Below are 13,805 nucleotides of genomic sequence, written 5' to 3'. Positions count from 1 at the left end.
TAGCTTGCCATAGGAGGACGTGCGTGCGTGAACAAGAAGACAGAGGAAAGCAGAGATTCAAAAGACAAAACATCTCCAAAAACTCCAACATATTCTCCATTACTGCATAACAAGTAACCTTTAATCCATGCTCTATTGTTTATTTGCAATTCAACTGATAAACATAATTGACTTCCTGACTAAGATCTACAAGATAACCATAGATTGCTTCAAACCAACAATCTCCATGGGATTCGACCCTTACTCACGTGAGGTATTACTTGGACGACCCAGTGCACTTGCTGGTTAGTGGTACGCGTTGTGAAAAGTGTGATTCACAATTCGTGCACCAGCTGTCACATGCGATTGAGGTTGTGCAAGTGACGCGATCGCGTCAGAGACGCGATCGCGTGGGCATTTTGTGCGAAACGCACAATGCCCGCACGATTCCAGCCTAACTTTCTGGACATGGATCTTTACGCCGATCTCCAGGTCACGCGGCCACGTGAATCACGCGGTCGCGTGGGAAGTGTTTTTCACAATTTGACGTGATCGCATGAGTGATGCGGTCGCATCGCGCACCCTTTTTTTATGCAGGTATGCAATTATGCAGTATGCAGAATGCAATGATTAATATGAATGAGATGCAAAACTCCAGGTTCAATAAAATAAAACTTGAAAACAAATAAAACTAAATAAAAATTGAAAAAGGGACGATCATACCTTGGTAGGTTGTCTCCCACCTAGCACTTTTAGTTAAAGTCCTTAAGTTGGACATTGGATGAGCTTCCTGTTATGGTGGCTTATGCTTAAATTCATCCAAAAATCTCCACCAATGCTTGGAATGCCAATAGCCTCCGGGGTCCCAAACTAGGCATGTGAAGCTTCTGAGTAGCTTCAAACAGATTCTCAGGCTCCCGGGGTGACGAATGTCAGCATAGATTCCAGGATCCCAAACTTTGCTTTTAAATCCGCCTTCGTCTTGATCTATACTTTTCCATCTGGGCGGTTTAGAAATTAGATTCTCACCAGGATAACCAAACGTTTTCCGAGATCCATCTGATTGATCATGATGCCAATCCGTGCACTTCGAGTTGAAACGTGGAACCTTATTGAACCTTGTGCACCAGCTCTGAGTACGAGCCATTTCCCTTTTACTCTTAAAGCCGCAGAGAGCTCTAAACTGGCCATCTGTTTCAAGCAAACCATATTCAAGTGAAAAAACACAGTTAAAGGTTAAGGATTGTACCCACTTGAAACTTGTATTGGGTGGTAATGGCTTTGGGATAGGTGGTTCCAGTGGTTCTGTGAGTTCTACTCCCTTGTGCTCTTCTATGAAATTCTCCACTTCCTTGCAAGATTCTTCAAATGTATCCATGTCCTGATCAAAGCCATCTATGTCTTCCTCATCACTTAAGTCATAGACTGGAGGTTGAGAGAAATCTACCTCCGTATCATCTTCGTATTCACTTGGGGAAGATTCTTCGATCTCAGAGAATTCGCTTGCGGATGCAAGTTCATTACCAGAAGAACTTGACTTGAGATTATCATCATCAAGGAGATTTGCTTCTTGGGTTATTCTGTCTAGTTTTTCATGAAATACCTGCCTTGGGGATTGTGCATTATCCTCCTTAGCATCAATTGTAACGTCCTTGACAGAATTCTCCACAACTCTGGGTTCCTATAGAGGTTCAGCGTCTCCTAAGTCTTCAACCAACTCTTCTTCTTGTATAATGACAGCTTCCTCTACTTGTTCTAGTACGAAGTCATGCTCTGTCTTGTCCACTGGAGTTTCTAATATCTCCTTCATGCTACGCTCTTCATTAGATTGTCCACATGGGGATCTGGGAGGCCCTTGAATGTTCGAACGTCTAGAAGCTAATTGTTTTACTGCTTGCTCCAGTTGATGAAGGGTTGTTTGAAGTTGATCTACCGTTTCCTTAAGGCGAACCTCTGATTCTTGGGGTGATAGATTTGGATATGGTACATGGGGAAGCGGTGATGTTTGGGAGTAATTGGATTGGAATCGGGGTAAATGAGGATCATATGGTGGTGAATGGCGAAAAAGAGCTTGTGAGTGTGGTGGTTCGGAGTTATGTTGAGAGGATGGTCTATAAGCATAGGGTGGGGCTTGTTGGTAACTACAAGGTTGTCCACCATGTCTATTGCCTTGGTATGCATTGTAGAATGGTTTTGTCCATGATATCTTGGAGGGTGTTGTTGCCTAAAGGGTTGATCAGATCCTCTTGGCTCCATCCATCTTTGATTGCTCTGACCTTGATGCATGTTCCTATTATAACTTTCATTCTTTTCAATAACATTAGAACCAAACTCAAAGCGAAAGGGGTGAGAATTCATAGTAGCTAAAAAGAAATAGAGAGGGGAAAAATAAAGACAAATAAACAAGTAAAAGAAAAATATTTACAATAACCAATAATAAGGCACACAATTGCAGTTCCCCGCCAACGGCGCCATTTTTTATGAGACAACTTTTGCGTGGTCTAGAAATTTGTGGATAAATTCTCGTTCAAGTATAGTTTCTAAACCTTCAAAAGTCTTTTCATACAAACGTTTTGGTTGTCACAAGTAACAAACTCCTAAATAAATTGATAACCGAAGTATTCAAATCTCGGGTCGTCTTCTCAAGGAACTGCAGGGAAGTATGTTCTTATTATTGGTTATGGAGATTGTAAATTGGGGTTTTGAGAATGAGGAGAGAATGGTTTAATCAGCAATTAAAGTAAATGAAGAACATGTAATTTAAATGGCAAGTAAAATAAATAAATGACTGTAAATAAACTCTTGGCAAGGTATGAGAAATTAAAGGTCCTATCCTAGCTATCCTTATCAATGATGAGGAGAATTGAATCTTAATTCCACTTTGTTAACCTTTACTAAGATAAAGGAAGGTCAAGGGATTAATTGGTTTGATCTTCGAATCCTATTTATTTCCTAAGAAAAGATTGGGATTATTGAAGTTCAATTCAATTAACAAAGATAACAATTATCAATCATGTTTGAGTTTGATAACTCCTGAGTTACTGATTTCTTAGCCAAGACCAAAGGGAGGAAAGTAAATCTACCGGAATAAAAATGTCTTCAGATGGGAATAACAATAATGTAAATAAGAGAAAGCAACACTAAACTGAAATACCTCAAATAGCATTAATTCAAAAGAGTAATTTGTAACATGGAAGAATTCATAAATTAAATTGCAAAAGTAAATAAAAAGGAATATTGAACCTGATGAAGAGATAATCCTGAAAGCGAATAAAATCCTAATTCTAAATCCTAATCCTAAAGAGAGAAGAGAGAGGAGAGAACCTCTCTCTAAACTAAACCTAAATCATGAAAACTAACTAAAAGTGGAGACTCTCTTTGAACAGATGCATTCCCTCACTTCATAACCTCTAGTCTATGCCTTCTAGACTTGGATTTGGGCCAAAAAGGGCTTCAGAATTCGCTCGGGGCATTTTCTGCAATTTCTGGTGCGTAACCTCTGTCACGCGTCCGCGTGGGTCACGCGGTCGCGTCATTCGGAGTTTTCCTTGTCACCGCGGTCGCGTCAGTCATGCGACCGCGTCATATGTGTTCTGCTTAAGGCGCGCGATCGCGTCAGTCATGCGGCTGCGTCGCTGCTTCTTCGCGCTTGGCATGCGTCCGCGTCGTCCATGCGATCGCGTGGATGCCAATCTCTCCAAAAACTCTGTTTTGTGTTTTCCTTCCATTTTTGTATGTTTCCTTTCCATCCTTTAAATCATTCCTGCCTTAGAAGATCTGAAACTACTCAACACACTAATCACGGCATCAAATGGAATTAAAGGTAATTAAAATAATTAATTTTAAAGCATAGGAAACATGTTTTTCACATACATCACATAATAAGGAAGGGAAAGTAAAACCATGCAATTAATATGAATAAGTGAGTGAAGGATTGAATAAATCACTCAAACTAAGCACAAAATATATCATAAAATATGGGTTTATCACTCACACAAAGAGGAATCGAGGCAAATCCGGATAAGTGCCAGGCTATACTCGACATGAAGATCCCGACCTGTGTCAAAGAGGTACAACAACTCAATGGAAGATTAGCAGCCTTGTCCAGATTTCTAGCCGGATCAGCAATAAGATCTCTCCCCTTCTACGCCACTTTAAGGAAGGGAAAAAGGTTTGAATGGACAATGGAAAGTGAGCAAGCTTTCCAGGATTTCAAAAGGTTCCTGGGACAACCACCTATTCTAACTCGGCCACGGAAAGGAGAACCACTTGTATTATACCTCGCAGTAGGATATCGGGCAGTAGCCTCAGCACTGGTTAGAGAGGACAAAAGCAGATAACAACCTATATACTTCATCAGCAAAGCACTACAAAGGTCCGAACTGAACTACCAAAAAATAGAAAAATTCGTCTATGCTCTCATACTATCATCTTGACGACTTTGCCCGTATTTTCAAGCCCACATCATCAAGGTTCAGACCAGCCAGCCCATAAAAGGCAGTTTGCAAAAAACAGATTTGGCAGGAAGAATCTTACAATGGGCAGTCGAGTTGTCTGAATTCGACATTCAATATGAAGCGCGGACAGCCATCAAATCACAATACCTGTCCGACTTCATTGCAGAGTTTACTGACACCCCAGAAATCCCTATAGAATAGAATCTTTACGTAGACAGCTCCTCGAACAAAACCGGGAGCGGGGCAGGCATAATATTAGAAAGCAATCAGGGAACCCAAATCGAACTCTCCTTTAAGTTCGAGTTCCCTGCCTCAAACAATCAGGCTGAATATGAGGCATTACTAGCTGGTTTGAAGCTGGCTAAGGAGGTCGGCGCTCAAAAGCTTATCATTTTCAGCGATTCACAAGTAGTCACCTCGCAAATAACAGGGAGCTACCAAGCCAAGGATCCCACCATAAAAAAGTACTTGGACAAAACCAAAGAACGGCTAGGACAACTCGGGGAATACGAGGTCCGCCACATACCCCGGGAACAGAATGCTCGAGCTGATGCACTCTCAAAACTAGCCAGCACCAAACCAGGGGGCAACAATAGAAGCCTCATTCAGGAGATACTACAGAACCCGTCAATTTCGGAAGCAGAAAAGGTCCTAGCCATAACCGGCCTGGATCAAGGATGGATGACTCCCATAATTAACTACCTCAAAACAGAAATACTCCCTGCAGATAAAAAGGAGGCAAAGAGGTTAAAACGGGACGCACAATACTACACCATCATAAACAATACTCTATACAAGAGAGGGATTTCAACACCACTGTTAAAATATGTGCCGACTTCCAACACAAAGGAAGTTTTAGAAGAAATACACAGTGGCATCTATGGCAACCATCTCGGAGCACAAGCTCTCACCAAAAAAGTACTCCGAGCCGGATTCTATTGGCCAACTTTACAAAAGGAAGCAACAGAGTTCGTAAAGACATGTCCACCATGTCAGAAACACGCTAATTTCCACATCGCCCCAACAGAGAAACTCATCAGTATAACCTTACCCTGGCCATTCGCAAAATGGGGACTCGACCTCCTTGGACCCTTCCTCCAAGGATCAGGACATGTCAAGTTCCTCATCGTTGGGGTAGATTACTTCACAAAGTGGATTAAGGCAGAGCCCCTAGCTAACGCCATTGCTCAATGAAGTAGAAAATTCCTATATAGAAACATTGTCACAAGGTTTGGGGTTCCATACTCCATCACCACAGACAATGGCACTCAATTTACAGACGCAGGCTTCAGAAAGTTGGTGGCCGACTTGAAAATAAAGCACCAATTCACATCCATAGAACACCCCCAAGCTAATGAACAAGCAGAAGCTGCCAACAAAGTCATACTGGCTGGGTTAAAACGGAGATTACAGGACGCGAAGGGAGCCTGGGCTGAAGAGCTCCCACAAGTCCTATGGGCATATCGGACAACTCCACACTCCACCACAAAGGAATCACCTTTCCGATTAGCTTACGGAATGGAGGCAATGATCCCAGTGGAGGTCGAAGAAGGATCGCCCAGGGTGATCCGCTACAGTGAAGAGGCCAACTCCCAACTTCAAAAGGAAGAACTCGACCTACTTCTAGAAATCTAAGAAAGAGCTCGGATTAAGGAAGAGGCATTAAAACGTCGAATGGCCTCAAGATACAATCAGAAGATAGTACAGCGAAGCTTTGCCAACAACGACCTCATCCTAATCCAAAATGATATCGGAACAAGTCGACCAGGAGAGGGAAAGCTAGCAGCTAATTGGAAAGGACCCTACCGAGTCACAGAGGTACTGGGAAAAGGCTACTACAGGGTGTCCGAACTAGAAGGGCGAGAGCTACCAAGGTCGTGGCATGCCTGCAACCTAAGAAGGTATTATAGTTAGAGGTAATAAAGATCTTAGGTCAAGGTGCACTCTTTTTTCTGAAAAGGTTTTTTAACGAGGCACCAAGCCAAGATCTATAAAATTGCCCGGCTTAGAGGGGTAAACACCCACATGTATATATTTGCATATTTTCTATTTCGAATAAAGTTTTTTCAGATTTTCTACAAATTCTCTTTATCAAGACGTATTAATCTGAAACGCAAAAATTCATTGCCCGATTATAAAGCTACAGATCGGAAAAAAGTGAAAACCAAACTCACTGCTCGATCATGATAAAGATCAAGAAAGATGAAAACCGAATTCATCAAAGGTCGACTAAGCAAGGATCTCAAATTTCTACGAAATCGGCAAGATGAAAGTGGCAAAAACAGAATAATGCAAGAAGTTATCAAAAAGTAATCCATAGGAAGAGATCTGACGAGGCCTCAATAAAAATGGATTGCTAGAAATAACTTAAAGATGGACCGACATAAAGAAGTCAGACTAGTCGACTACAACAACAAAAGTTATAAAAAGTAATCCCTGGAAAGAGGCTTGGCCAGCCCTAAAAAAGAGGATTACTAGAAATAACTTAGAAGGGACCGACATGATAAAGTCAGCCCGACAAAACTACAAAAGTTATAAAAAGTAATCCATAAAAGAGACCTGACAAAAGTCCAAATAAAATGGATTACTAGAAATAAATCAGAAGGGACCGAGATGAAGAAGTCGGCCCGAAAAAACTACAAAAGTTATAAAAAGTAATCCATAAAAGAGACCTGACAAAGGTCCAAATAAAATGGATTACTAGAAATAACTTAGAAGGGACCGAGATGAAGAAGTCGGCCCGACAAAACTACAAAAGTTATAAAAAGTAATCCATAAAAGAGACCTGACAAAGTTCCAAATAAAATAGATTACTAGAAATAACTTAGAAGGGACCGGCATGATAAAGTCGGCCCGACAAAACTAAAAAAGTTATAGAAAGTATCCATAAAAGAGACCTGACAAAGGTCCAAATAAAATGGATTACTAGAAATAACTCAGAAGGGACCGAGATGAAGAAGTCGGCCGACAGAAGGCATGCGACTCAAGTCGGACCCAGAAAGCCATGACCTCAATAAAATCAATCTACAAGTATTGTATGAAAGAATGCGAAGAAGACTAGTTGAAGAAAGCTAGCTCCAACTAAAGCAGGAAATAAAGCACAAAGGCAATCTAAGGAGGTCGGACAGCAAGATTCCAGCACTCTCAAGATTCCAGAAAAGTGTCAAAAAGATGCAGACAAGTATATCATGAAAGAAACAAAGTTGCTACAATAACAAACTCAAGAGGCCGCCTGAAGTCGACCCCAAGAAGCTTGAAAAACTACTTTGTTTTTTCAAAATAAAGTTGCTAAAAGAAAAGCAACTAAAATATCCAAAGTTAAATAAACCACCAGATACAAAAATAAGAGTTTAAAAAGCCCACATACCGGGCTATACAACAAACTATAATGGATGCAAGGACTCCCCAGTAGCAGTATCTTGGGGAGAAGGAGGACGAGTTTGGAGGGGTACTGCATCTACAGTTCCATCATCCCAGTTCAAGATCTGGACGTCAGAGTCAGACTCGGGTTGGCCGACCTCATTAGCAGGAATTGAAGAAGCCGGGACAGCAGGGGCCTTGGCAGATGGCACAGGAGGAGGGTCTACATCTACATCATCATCATCATCAGGGTCATCAGGGACAATCTTACCATCTTTTACAATGTTGTCCAAGCTAAATAGGGTGAGGTCAAGCTCGGGCGCAAGAACTCGAACCTAATCCTTCAAATTCTCATAAGCAGCATTCACGCTACCTACAAGATGACCCTGGAGCTCGGTGTAGTCGGCCTGAGCAGACTCCAACCTCTGTCTGAGCTCTATCATCTCCCCATAAGTTAGGACATAGCTCTCCTTATGCTTCAGTGCCATCTCCTCAGCCAAGTTCGCAGAAGCCACCGCAGCAGTAGCCCGAGTCTTCTCACCCTCCAACTCTTTTTCCAGCTTCGCCACCTTCACCTCAAGCTCCTCCTTCAACCTCTTGATTCTGTCGAACTCCGATTTAGCCTCCTCCATAAAAGCCTTTGTCGCATGAATGGGAAGATCCTGGGCAGTTCGATATAAAGCCGCCCCATATGTGCCATCTTAATACTGCTCCGAGTGATAAAGTCCAAATGACGAAGAAGAGAGACATCGTCAGTAGGAACAACACCGTAAGGAGCAATCTGCTGATCAAAAAACCCAACGGCATCAAAGTCAGGGGCATCCAAATTGAAGGGCTCAACAGTCCTCTGTCTTTTTGGAGAAGGGCCAACAGTAGAAGAAGTAGCAGCAGAAGTCGGGGGAGGATCAACCAAATGGACCTGAGGAGTTGGAATCATCCTCCTCGGCCCAGTAGAGCTCAAGATCATATTCTTAGGAGGAACTTGAGAAGATCCCTCCCATGCAGCTTTTGCCGAGATGTTCTGGGCAGCAGTGGCCTTCCTCGCCTTCTTGAAGGCTTTCATGGAATCATTGGTCTTTACCATCTCTGAAAAAACAAATCAACCAAAAAGTAAGTTACAAATCGGAAGGAAAAGAAGCAAAAGCAAATAAAACAAGAGCAAAAGAAGTCGGGCACTACCCAGCGCAGTTCGGACAAGAGAGGGGTCCCCCAAAAATCTCTTTGTATCGAGATGGGGAGGTTCTCCCCAAATATCTTCCAACACATTCACAAAAGCTTGCTCGACCTCGTCAAGTATCTCCCACGAGTATCGAGACACCATAACATTCTTTTGCCAACACAAGGGGAAGGCAGGTTCATTATTCGACTCTAAAAAAAGGGTCGAGCTCCCTCAACAGCTCGGACCTTAAAAAAGTAATTCTTAAAGTCCCTAAAGGACTCGTCATACATAGCAAGCACTTTATGTCATTGAGCAGATCGAAAGGAAATCCAAGAAGCTTTCTTTTTTGAAGAAATCCCGAGCTTAGTCAAAACAAAAAGATAAAGAAAGAGAGTTTGAGAAGGATTGACATCCAACTCTTGGCAAAGTAACTGAAAGATCTTGATAAAACCCCAGGAGTTCAGATGGAGCTGGGATGGAGCTACGTTGCACGACCACAACAAGTCGGTCACAAAGGAGGTAAAAGGAAGAGTGATGTTCATTTGGCTGAAAAAGTAGTCGTAAGCATAAAAGAAGGGGCGTTCCCCTTAGGTCAGAGCAGGGAAGCAAACCCTTTCATTAGAGTCAGGCGCTACCAATTCATAGTTGTTCTCCTGATCCCTACTACTACAGATTCGGTGATGTTTTCTAAGCTCTGCACATAACTCAAAATTAACTACGGAAACACACATTAGGACGAGGGAGTCCAGCCAGTCGGACATACCCTCAGGGACCTTGGAAGATGTCTCGACAATATTTTTGCGATAAGACATGGTCAACTAGTCCTACAGCAAGAAAAGAAAATAGATTACCAACCAACGTAGCTCGGGCAAAATCAAAGAAATCAGCTCGGATAAACATGACTCAAGCATACAAACAGTAAAAGGAAAATTCCAAGACGCACACCAAGGTCCAGGGGCATCCTTTGGAGGCAATGACAGAGTAAGGACTCAGAAAAATCTACAAGACTACATCCCAACAAATCTCTCAACAAAAAAAATAATCATCTTCCAACAAACAACACTTCGAGAAGAAAGTCGCAAGTCAAAAAGTCTATCAGCAAAGAAAGCTATCAAAATCAAACAAGACAAAGAGAAACCATCAAAGGCACAATCTTCTTCAGAATTAAGCAGCTCATAAGCCTCAGTAACGACATGCAGATTCAAAACCAGAGGATACAAATCAGAAACAATAAAGGCATGCAAAAACCCTAAAAACGTCGAACGCAAAAAAGGATCATTCAAAATTGAAGAAACTCCCAGAGCACACATTACAGTGATAAGCAGATGCACGACAAACACAGAAAATATTCAAGCTTTTTTAACACGAAGCCAAGCAAGATCAAAACTTTTCAAGTACAAAATAGTGCGGGAAGAAAGAAGAAGAAAAAAGGACTAACCTATAAAAGTAAGAAAGGCGATGAAGACGAACGGCGAGCCCACACCAACAACCACTCCGAGGAGGGCATAAAGACGTGAAAACATAGGGGCAAGAGAACGAAGAGGCACAAACGAAACAGAAGAATAAAAGAGAAAGGGGGAACTTACAGCGAGCAAGAGAAACAGAAACAGAAAAGAGAAAGCTTTAGTGTAATTCAAAATGAAATGAAAAAGCGGGAGGCAAAGGAAACGGAACATTAAAAGAATTAATGGGGCATTAAAAACCATCACACGTTCCCAAGGCAAGGAACACGCGTTTCCAAAAATTAAAAGAAGAAAAAAGAAAAACGTTCCGCATTCAAAAGGAAACTCTACAAAGAAGAAATCGACAATGCTCGAGCTCGGCTTCTCCAGAGAAGGATTGAAGTCCTAAAACTAAGGACTCGACCTCAAAAGGGAGCCCACACTCGAGCAGGGGAACTGTTCATATCATGGGTCGAGCTGTCTGACCCGGGTTGAATCGACGACCTCTTTAGGGTAGAACTACCCGACCTCTTTAAAAGAGTTCAGCCAGATCACTACAGAGGCCCAAGAGGGCCCAAACAGAGGAACACGACCCAAATCTAATGGCAGCCCAAAACCTAAAGAGATAAGGGCGGTTCCCTTGAAGATAAGATAAGATGACTTCACTCAAAGATAAGATAAGATAAGATAACTATCTTATCCCCAGAAAGGTCACTCCACACCATTATAAATACACTGGAGCACCCAGGTATAACTCATACTCTGATTCTACTAAAAACCTGCTTAATACCCTTGCTAACTTAAGCATCGGAGTCCCTTGCAGGTACCACCACCCTCCGGTAACGAAGGATCAGCACCACCATCTTCAAGTCGGACACAACAGCGCCGACCAGTACAGAAGATCTCGTCCGAGATCGACCTACAGTTTCAGATAACCCTCGGAACACCTCCTATACATATATACACATATCAATATTACACTTCTTTCATGCTCATCAACAAGGGCCTCTACCCATATCATCAATCAAACATATAGTTCATATCACATACAACATTACATGCTTTACCAACCATTACAACCACTCACAATCATTCCCACCATCATTCATACATTTTTAACTCAATCCAAATTATCCAACAACTACATCAACATTTCAAAGCCCTATCCTAGGGTCACTAGCCTACGTTTTCACACCACATTACATTTTAGGTACAGGAAACCGAAACCATACCTTGGCCGATTCTCGTTCCACTCGGAACACTTCTAATTCAACCTTCAAGGTCCCCAAAGCTTCACCAACAGATTTTCAAGTACAAAGCCCCTCTCCAAGCTTTCCAAAACCACCAATCAAGCTCCAACACTCATATACGAGGCCTAAGCCACAATATCACACCAATGCAAAATAACTCAATACCGAATAACTCAAATTCAATATTTTACTAGGGTTTTGAGATCTCTTACCTCACTCAAGTATCAAAGAAGTAAGAACAAGCCTTTCCTTCAAGTCAATTTGATCATATAATACAAACAAGCTCACAATTTCAACATTGTTGCCCAACCAACTCGAAATCAAGGGCTGTGAATTCGAAGATGAAAATGTAACTTACCTCAAGATTTCTTGTGTGAGTTTTGTAGAACTCGACGCCGCAGTCGCGTGGCCGCAAACAGCACGTCAATCGGAGCTCCGGATCAAAAGATATGATCAATGGAAGATTGATGTGAATAGGAGCAAGGGTTTTCTTGTTTCCCTCTCCATAACCAGCGTGTGTGTGTGTGTTTTGAAGAGAAAGAGAGCTCAGCTCTCTTTAATGAATGAGGCTTGGCTGGGCCCTTGGGCCCAACTTGGGTCCGGTTGGTCCGGTTTGGCCCGTTCGGCTCAATCTTAGGCCGATTTCTTTAAAATTGGTGTCAAAATTCCCGTTTTAATTTTTCCTATCATATTAAACCATAAAAACCTCATTTCTCACTTTCTAGAATATATTTTAATTTATGGGTTAATTAGCTATTAATTAACTGGGTTTTACAGTATGGAGTTGGAGAGAAGAGAGCCGCAGTTGAAGACGAGTTTGCGTGGTGAGTGAAACAGTGATTTTTTTAGTTCTTCACGGTAATTAGGGTAAAAGTAGGTATTTGGGTAGATGATTTTTTGGTCATTTGGATTTTGGGGTCCAGCCCATTTGAATTGGCTGGTAGTTGGCAGATACTGAGTTGGTTTCCTAGCAGAATAGTTAAATATTTTACTTCATCCACTGTAGCAGGGTCTACACTGTGCACCAAGATCAGCTCTTATCTCCCATCATAGATTTAATTGAACTTTCTCTCTCTGGATACTTATTCTACTAGAAAAGTGACAATAAATTTTTATATATATAAAAGGAATCTCTCTTTTACATGATAAAATTCACCAAAGACTTAAAATTCATCAAAACATACATATGATGAATTTTTAGTATGTACGTAGTAAGATTGATTAAAAAAAAGAACACATCGAAATTTCATGCACTATTCCCTATTAAATAAAAAAAATCCAACTTTATTTCTAATATGATTATTTTAACCGAAGTCACATTATTTTAAGGATGTGGAAGACAAACCGTAGCGAGAGAAACATTGTGTAACTAATTAGAATTATATATAAATCTCCTTGGAGAAAACCATGCAAGTAGCTGTCTAGCTTCAATTTGATGATCATATGGGTATATCATAGGGAAAAGAAAATAGTAGTCATCCCATCAATAATAATGCTTGAGAGTGCATATATATTTCGCCAATGGCAATAACATGAAAGAAAGCATTCAGAGGAATTACCCCCACGGCCCCACCTCAAAACTCTTATTAGCAACAGACAATGCTAGCTTCAAGATTATTATGAGTGCGTTGTCCCCTTTTGATATAAAAACATGGCCTATCTATCTCTAAAGTCTACTGCTTTCCTTCAAATTCAACTGCCGCAGATAACAAACACTACAAAAAGGGTCTCTAACCTAACTATGAACAAGACATTATATGGGAGAAAAAAAGTAGCCTTATCTTTGTCATGAATCAATTTCATAAACTTTGTATATAGTTATGAAATATGAAGGATCAAGATTCTCTAAAGTAAAAAAATTGATAAAGTGATAAAGTAAAGAATTAATCATTCTTAAATTAAAATAGAGAGATACATATTTTATGAAGTTGCAAAATTAATGTTAATTAATCTCTCACTTTATTATTTTACCAATTTTTTCACTTTAGAAAATTTAAATTCAGTTATGAAATCCTTATTAGAATTATATTTTCATTTTGAATTAATTAGGTATTTTAACAAGATTTCAAATAGAAATCCTAATATCATTTTACCAATCATCATCTCACTAAAATTTAAATTATTTCTAACAGACATTTTAAAAAAATGATAAATACTA

The sequence above is a fragment of the Arachis ipaensis genome, chromosome B09, assembly GCF_000816755.2.
Source record: "Arachis ipaensis cultivar K30076 chromosome B09, Araip1.1, whole genome shotgun sequence".
NCBI classification, from domain to species: domain Eukaryota; kingdom Viridiplantae; phylum Streptophyta; class Magnoliopsida; order Fabales; family Fabaceae; genus Arachis; species Arachis ipaensis.
Note: the sequence above shows the minus strand (reverse complement) of the source record.